The sequence below is a fragment of the Peromyscus maniculatus genome, chromosome 1, assembly GCF_049852395.1.
Source record: "Peromyscus maniculatus bairdii isolate BWxNUB_F1_BW_parent chromosome 1, HU_Pman_BW_mat_3.1, whole genome shotgun sequence".
NCBI classification, from domain to species: domain Eukaryota; kingdom Metazoa; phylum Chordata; class Mammalia; order Rodentia; family Cricetidae; genus Peromyscus; species Peromyscus maniculatus.
The window spans coordinates 26,738,297-26,743,813 of record NC_134852.1 but is presented as its reverse complement, the minus strand read 5'-3'; the positions used below and the strand labels follow the sequence as shown (position 1 = coordinate 26,743,813).

General features: G+C 41.8%; 1 pseudogene; it reads left to right on the top strand.

The window, feature by feature from the left end:
• Positions 1 to 966: 966 nt before the first annotated feature.
• On the top strand, positions 967 to 2,049 carry LOC143272307 (speckle-type POZ protein pseudogene; annotated as a pseudogene).
• The last annotated feature ends 3,468 nt before the right edge of the window (positions 2,050 to 5,517 follow it).

The window sequence follows — 5,517 nt, the reverse complement described above, 5'->3', positions numbered from 1 at the left end:
AGCTGAGAGCCATTGGGGTGAGGACACAGAAGCATTCAGTCTGAGGAAACAGGACCAGCGGAGGAATTGGCAAGGTGAGATAGCTGTGGCTTGTTCTGTCTCTCTGATCTACTAGCATTGACCCCAATAACTGGCCTCAGGTTTGATTTTATTAATAAGAACTTTTAAGATTCATGCTACAGGTAGATCCACTTCAAGTACGTACTTTGAATGTAGAAAGACTCAAACATTTAATCTGGATCTCAGGGCCTGAAGACACCCACCTTTAATCCAGATCTTGAGGATAGAAGACACACCCTAAATTGGGCCACACCCTCTGCTGCAAGCCTATAAAAGGACATGGAAGCAGGAAACCCTTGCTATTTGATTGCTTGCCCTCAACTTGCAGCAAGTCCATCCCTCCCCTGGTGTTAGATACTATTTGGAACACCAGCACATACTGAAGACCAGTGGACACATCCAACCTCCTGGACTGAGTAAGTACTGGAATTTTGGACTTTCCCTTCACAGCTAGCCAATGTGAGATTAGCAGGACTGCAGCCCTAAGTCATTCTAATAAATCCCCTTCCTTTATACACAGAGAGATTGCTTGTATATGTTCTGTTACTCTAGAGACCATAGTATAACATTTTTTGATATGAGTGATAGAATTTTCCAGATTTTTAAACAGCTGTGTATAATTGTCAAAATCAGTTACCTATCAACCTAAGATTCAATCTAGACCAAAAATGGACTGATGTAAGAGCCCCAAGTAAGCCTAGACTGTCTTCTCTGAAACTAGTATTAAAATCTGTATAGAAAATTTCAGAGATCCAAGTTTCTAGCCCCATCAAAAAGGGAATAGACGAAAAACAAAAACTTAACATGTAATTCATGTCTATTATTGCGTCTCACAAGGTGAAGAGAAAACAATTGCTAGTTCTTCATTTTGGATCCAGTTGAACCTTCAAACTACCTGGAGGAGAAATGGCAGGAGACGGGACAGCCCAGAGATGGGACCACACACATATCAGCCTTCAGAATTTCTCCTACATGTGGACCATCAACAACTTGCGTTTTCTTGTGGAGGAAAGGACAGAAGTCATTAGAAGCCCAACTTTCTCAAGAGAAGCCAATGGCAAATGGTATTTGACAGTAAACCCGAATGGAGTTGATGAAGTAAGTGCGGATTACCTGTCAGTTAACCTAGTTTTGCTCAGCTGTCTAAAGAGTCATGTTTGGGCAAAGTTCCAGTTCTGGATCATAACTGCCGAAGGAGAGAAAACACAAACTATGAGGAGCCCAAGAGCCATTAGGTTCGTGCCAGGCCGTGCCTGTGGATTCAAAAAGTACATCCTTCGAGATTTCCTCTTTTCAAATGCTCCTCGTCTTCTCCCAGATGACAAGCTCAGGCTGCTCTGCACTGTGAGTGTTGTCCAGGACTCCTTCAGAATCTCTGACCAGAACAGGAATCCAGGGATTCAAGTTCCCCCATGCACATTGGCAGATGAGCTAGGAGAGCTGTGGGAGAATTCCCAATTCACAGACTGCTGCCTGGTGGTATCTGGCCAGGAATTCCGGGCTCACAAGGCCATCTTAGCAGCTCGCTCTCCAGTTTTCAGAGCCATGTTTCAACATGACATGGAAGAGAGCAGAAAGAACCGCGTTGAGATCCCTGACCTGGAGCCACAAGTCTTCAAGGCAATGATGGGCTTCATTTACACTGGGAAGGTACCAGACCTGGACAGCATGGCAGATGCATTGCTAGCAGCTGCAGACAAGTATGGCCTGGAGCGTTTGAAGGTGATGTGTGAGGATGCCCTCTGCAGGGACCTCTCTGTGGAGAATGCTGCCCACACTCTCTTCCTGGCTGACCTCCACAGCTCAGGGCAGCTGAAAACCCAGGCACTGGATTTCATTACAGCTCATGCTTCTGAGGTCTCTGAGACCTCAGGCTGGAAGGCAATGGTGGACTCATATCCCCATTTAGTGGCTGAAGCATACCGTTCCTTGGCTTCTGCTCATCTCCCTTTCTTGGAGCCCCCTTTCAAACGCTTGAAGGAATCCTAGTACCTGGTCAGCCTTGTCCTACACTTGTCTCCCAGAAGCAGCAGCTAAATGTTGTTACCAATGACATCTGTCTAGGCTATGGGATGTGTGGAACATTTCCAGTGGAACTGGGGAAAGACAGCATGGTGGCTCAGGTAAACTAGAATGAGTTGTCAGGTTAAGGGAAGGGAAGTGCTGAACTATGTGGTATACTACGCCGTTACTGTCCTGGTTTGATTTTTGTCAATGAGTTGGAAACTGGAAGTTATTTTAGTTGCTGGTCCCAAACACATTACAACAGGGTTTCTTTGGAGAAACCTGTTTGGATTGGACTGAGCAGAACTTATGGTCAAGGACTCTGGAAAGGAGAAAATAAACATGAATGTTTGCTTACAAGGGAAGTGGAAGAGAATGAAGACATTTTTTCTCCTAACTCAGTGTATGGGACTAAAGAGATGAGTCAGTTGCAAAAGCAATTTTTCCTCTTGCAGAGGACCCTTGTTCAGTCCTCCTCTTGTCTCCATCGTCACATCCATCTCTGTAAACAATATATACCCAAATAAAAAAGCAAATGAATAAAAATGTTAAAATCAATTTGTGGATTCCAGTGGTGTTTCTTGTTAGAAGATGACCATTTTAGTCCAACCACCTGTGCTCAGCTGTGGAAGTTTATACAGTGTCTTCAATGCCACACACACACACACACACACACACACACACACACACACACACACACAAATCAATGAGACAATACCTAATGAAATCCTGATACACTCAGAGATTGTTGTCTAGTTCAGTGGATATCACTTGGGATTTCTCCAACAGCTGTTGGGAGCAGATACTGAGATCCACAGCCAAACATTAAGCAGAACTCAGTGAACCTCAAGGAAGAGGGGAAGACAGGATTTTAGGAGACATCAAAGACACAAGGGGAACAGAACTCACAGTGTCAACTAAATAGGGCTCATAGGGGCTCAGAGCATGAAGAGGCCATCACAGAGCATGCATGCATCTGTACGTAGTCCTTTGTGTACACACTGTGGTTGTTGATCTCAGGGGTTTTGTGGGAGTCCTAACAGGGTGAGTGTAGGGAAGTCTCTGACCTGTTTGTCTGAACCTGAAAACCTTTTCTTCCTTCTGGGTTGGCTTCTCTAGCCTTGATATGAGGGGTTTTGTGGTGGTATTGTGTTCCCCAAAATATTGTGCACCCTAAAAATATTATTTGGGGTCAGAAACAGAACAGCCACAATATTGAACATAGAGAATAGGCAGTGGTAGCACACGCCTTTAATCCTAGCATTGCAGAGGCAGAAATTCATGTGTTCAAGGATACAGCCAAGCATGGTGACTCACACCTTTAATCCCAGAAATCGAGCCTTTAATCACAGGGAGTGATGGAAGAAAGCAGAAAGGTATATAAGGAGTAAAGACCAGAAACTAGAAGGTTTTGGCTGGTTAAGCTTTTAGGCTTTTGAGCAACAGTTCAGCTGAGATTCATTCTGGATGAGGACTCAGAGGCTTCCAGTTTGAGGAAACAGGATCAGCTGAGGAACTGGCGAGGTGAGGAAGCTGTGGCTTGTTCTGTCTCTCTGATCTTCCAGCATTCACCCCAATAACTAGCCTCAGGCTTGATTTTGTTAATAAGATCTCTAAGAATCATGCTATAGGTTTTTGCCCACTATTATTACATTTTGTTTTGTTGTATTCAGTTGATATCCCCAAAAGACCTGTGCTTTTCTGTAGGAAAATACAGGAGTAGTACATCTCTGTGAAGTGGAGGGAGGGAAGACTGTGGTCATTTGGGACTGTATGAGACAAGAAAAAATACAAACAAAGAAGGAAATAAAGAAAAATTGGAAAGACATTTGGGGAAGAAGTATTTGGACAGATCTTCAAATCAGCAAAGAATGTGAAAATCCCTGTCCCTTGTTTGTGCTGATAAAAGATACCTTTATCAGAGGAGGATGAAGTCAATAATCAAGTAGATAAGATGACCCACTATGAAGACAGTCAGACTCTTTAACTAGCCATCCTCATTATTGCCCAATGGGCCCAAGTTCAAAGTAGCTATTGCATCAGAGATGGGGTTTATGAATGGAATTAACAACCTGGGTATCCACTCATCAAGAGTGACCTGGTTACAGCTGCTGCTGAATGCCAGCCAGGTCTTCCAACAACAGAGACCAACACAGAGCACCAGAAATGTCACCATGTCCTGGTCTGACCAGCCAACAAGGCCATGAAAAGGATGAATACATTGGACTACTTTCTCTGTGGAATGGACAACACTATGTCCATCCTGGAGTAGATACTTATTCTAGTTATATATTTGCATTTCCCGCCTGTAATGATTTTACCAAAACTACCACTCAAGGTCTAACTGCCTTCTCAACTATCATGGTGTTCCACACAGTATAGCTTCTGACCAAGATACTAAATTCTCAGACAGGGAGGTGCAACTCTGGCCCACAATCATGCATTCCACTGGTTGTACCAGGTTCACAGACTTCCTGGAGCAGCTGTTATGAACTTTGGAAGAGAAAGTTACAGAGCCAATGAAGTGGCCACAACCTGGAGGTTTGGTGTAGGATTAGTCAGGAGGCAGGTTTCTCCATAGTCCAGATCCAGGGGTCCAGGCACCAGGTGGTAGAAAAGGAAATAGTTCCAATCATTATCACTCCTATTGACCCTTTGGGAAAAATTTTCTTCCTGTTCCCATGACCTTAAGTTCTTCTGGCCTGGAAGTTTTGATTCTTGTGTGATTGGTGATGTGGGTCAATGCTCCTGTTTTTAATAACCCCCTCTATTTTACCAAGACCACCATGGCTTAAAGATAGATTTCAACAACATCAAAATTTACAGAAAGCCTACAATTTCATGGAAACTGAATAATGCTCAAATGAATCACCAATGGATCAAGGAAGAAATAAAGAAATTAAGGACTTTCCAGAATTAAATGAAAATGTGCCCTTAATTAGCAGGAAGTAGTATAGAACACTATGATCAAACTACCAAAGTATTCTTTATAAATATTTGTTTTCATTTAAGGGGTTACAAATTGTTATTGGTCATAGTTTTAAAAAAAGGCTAAATAAAGGAGTTAAATTCAGAGATCTCTTTCTAAAAGAAGAAAGGAGGATATGATATAGAAATCATAGGATAAAAGGGTAGATTATTGAATCTACTTTAATTCAAAAAACCAACAATTAATCTTAGATATTTTACATTAGTATGAACTTTTGTTTATTTATGCAAATTTGATGTTAATTTTGTTATACTGTGTGTATATTTCTACTCTCATTTAAGGTATTATGTTTTCTGCAGTTCATTTAAAAATATAATGTACAGTTAAGAAATACAAATTAATAGTCATGTATAATAATCAAACTTTTAGTCATGTTAGGTTTTCTAGATATACAAACATATATTTCAATTACATAGGTAATCTTCAAACACTTCAAAATCTACAGAATATGGCATTTGAAATGT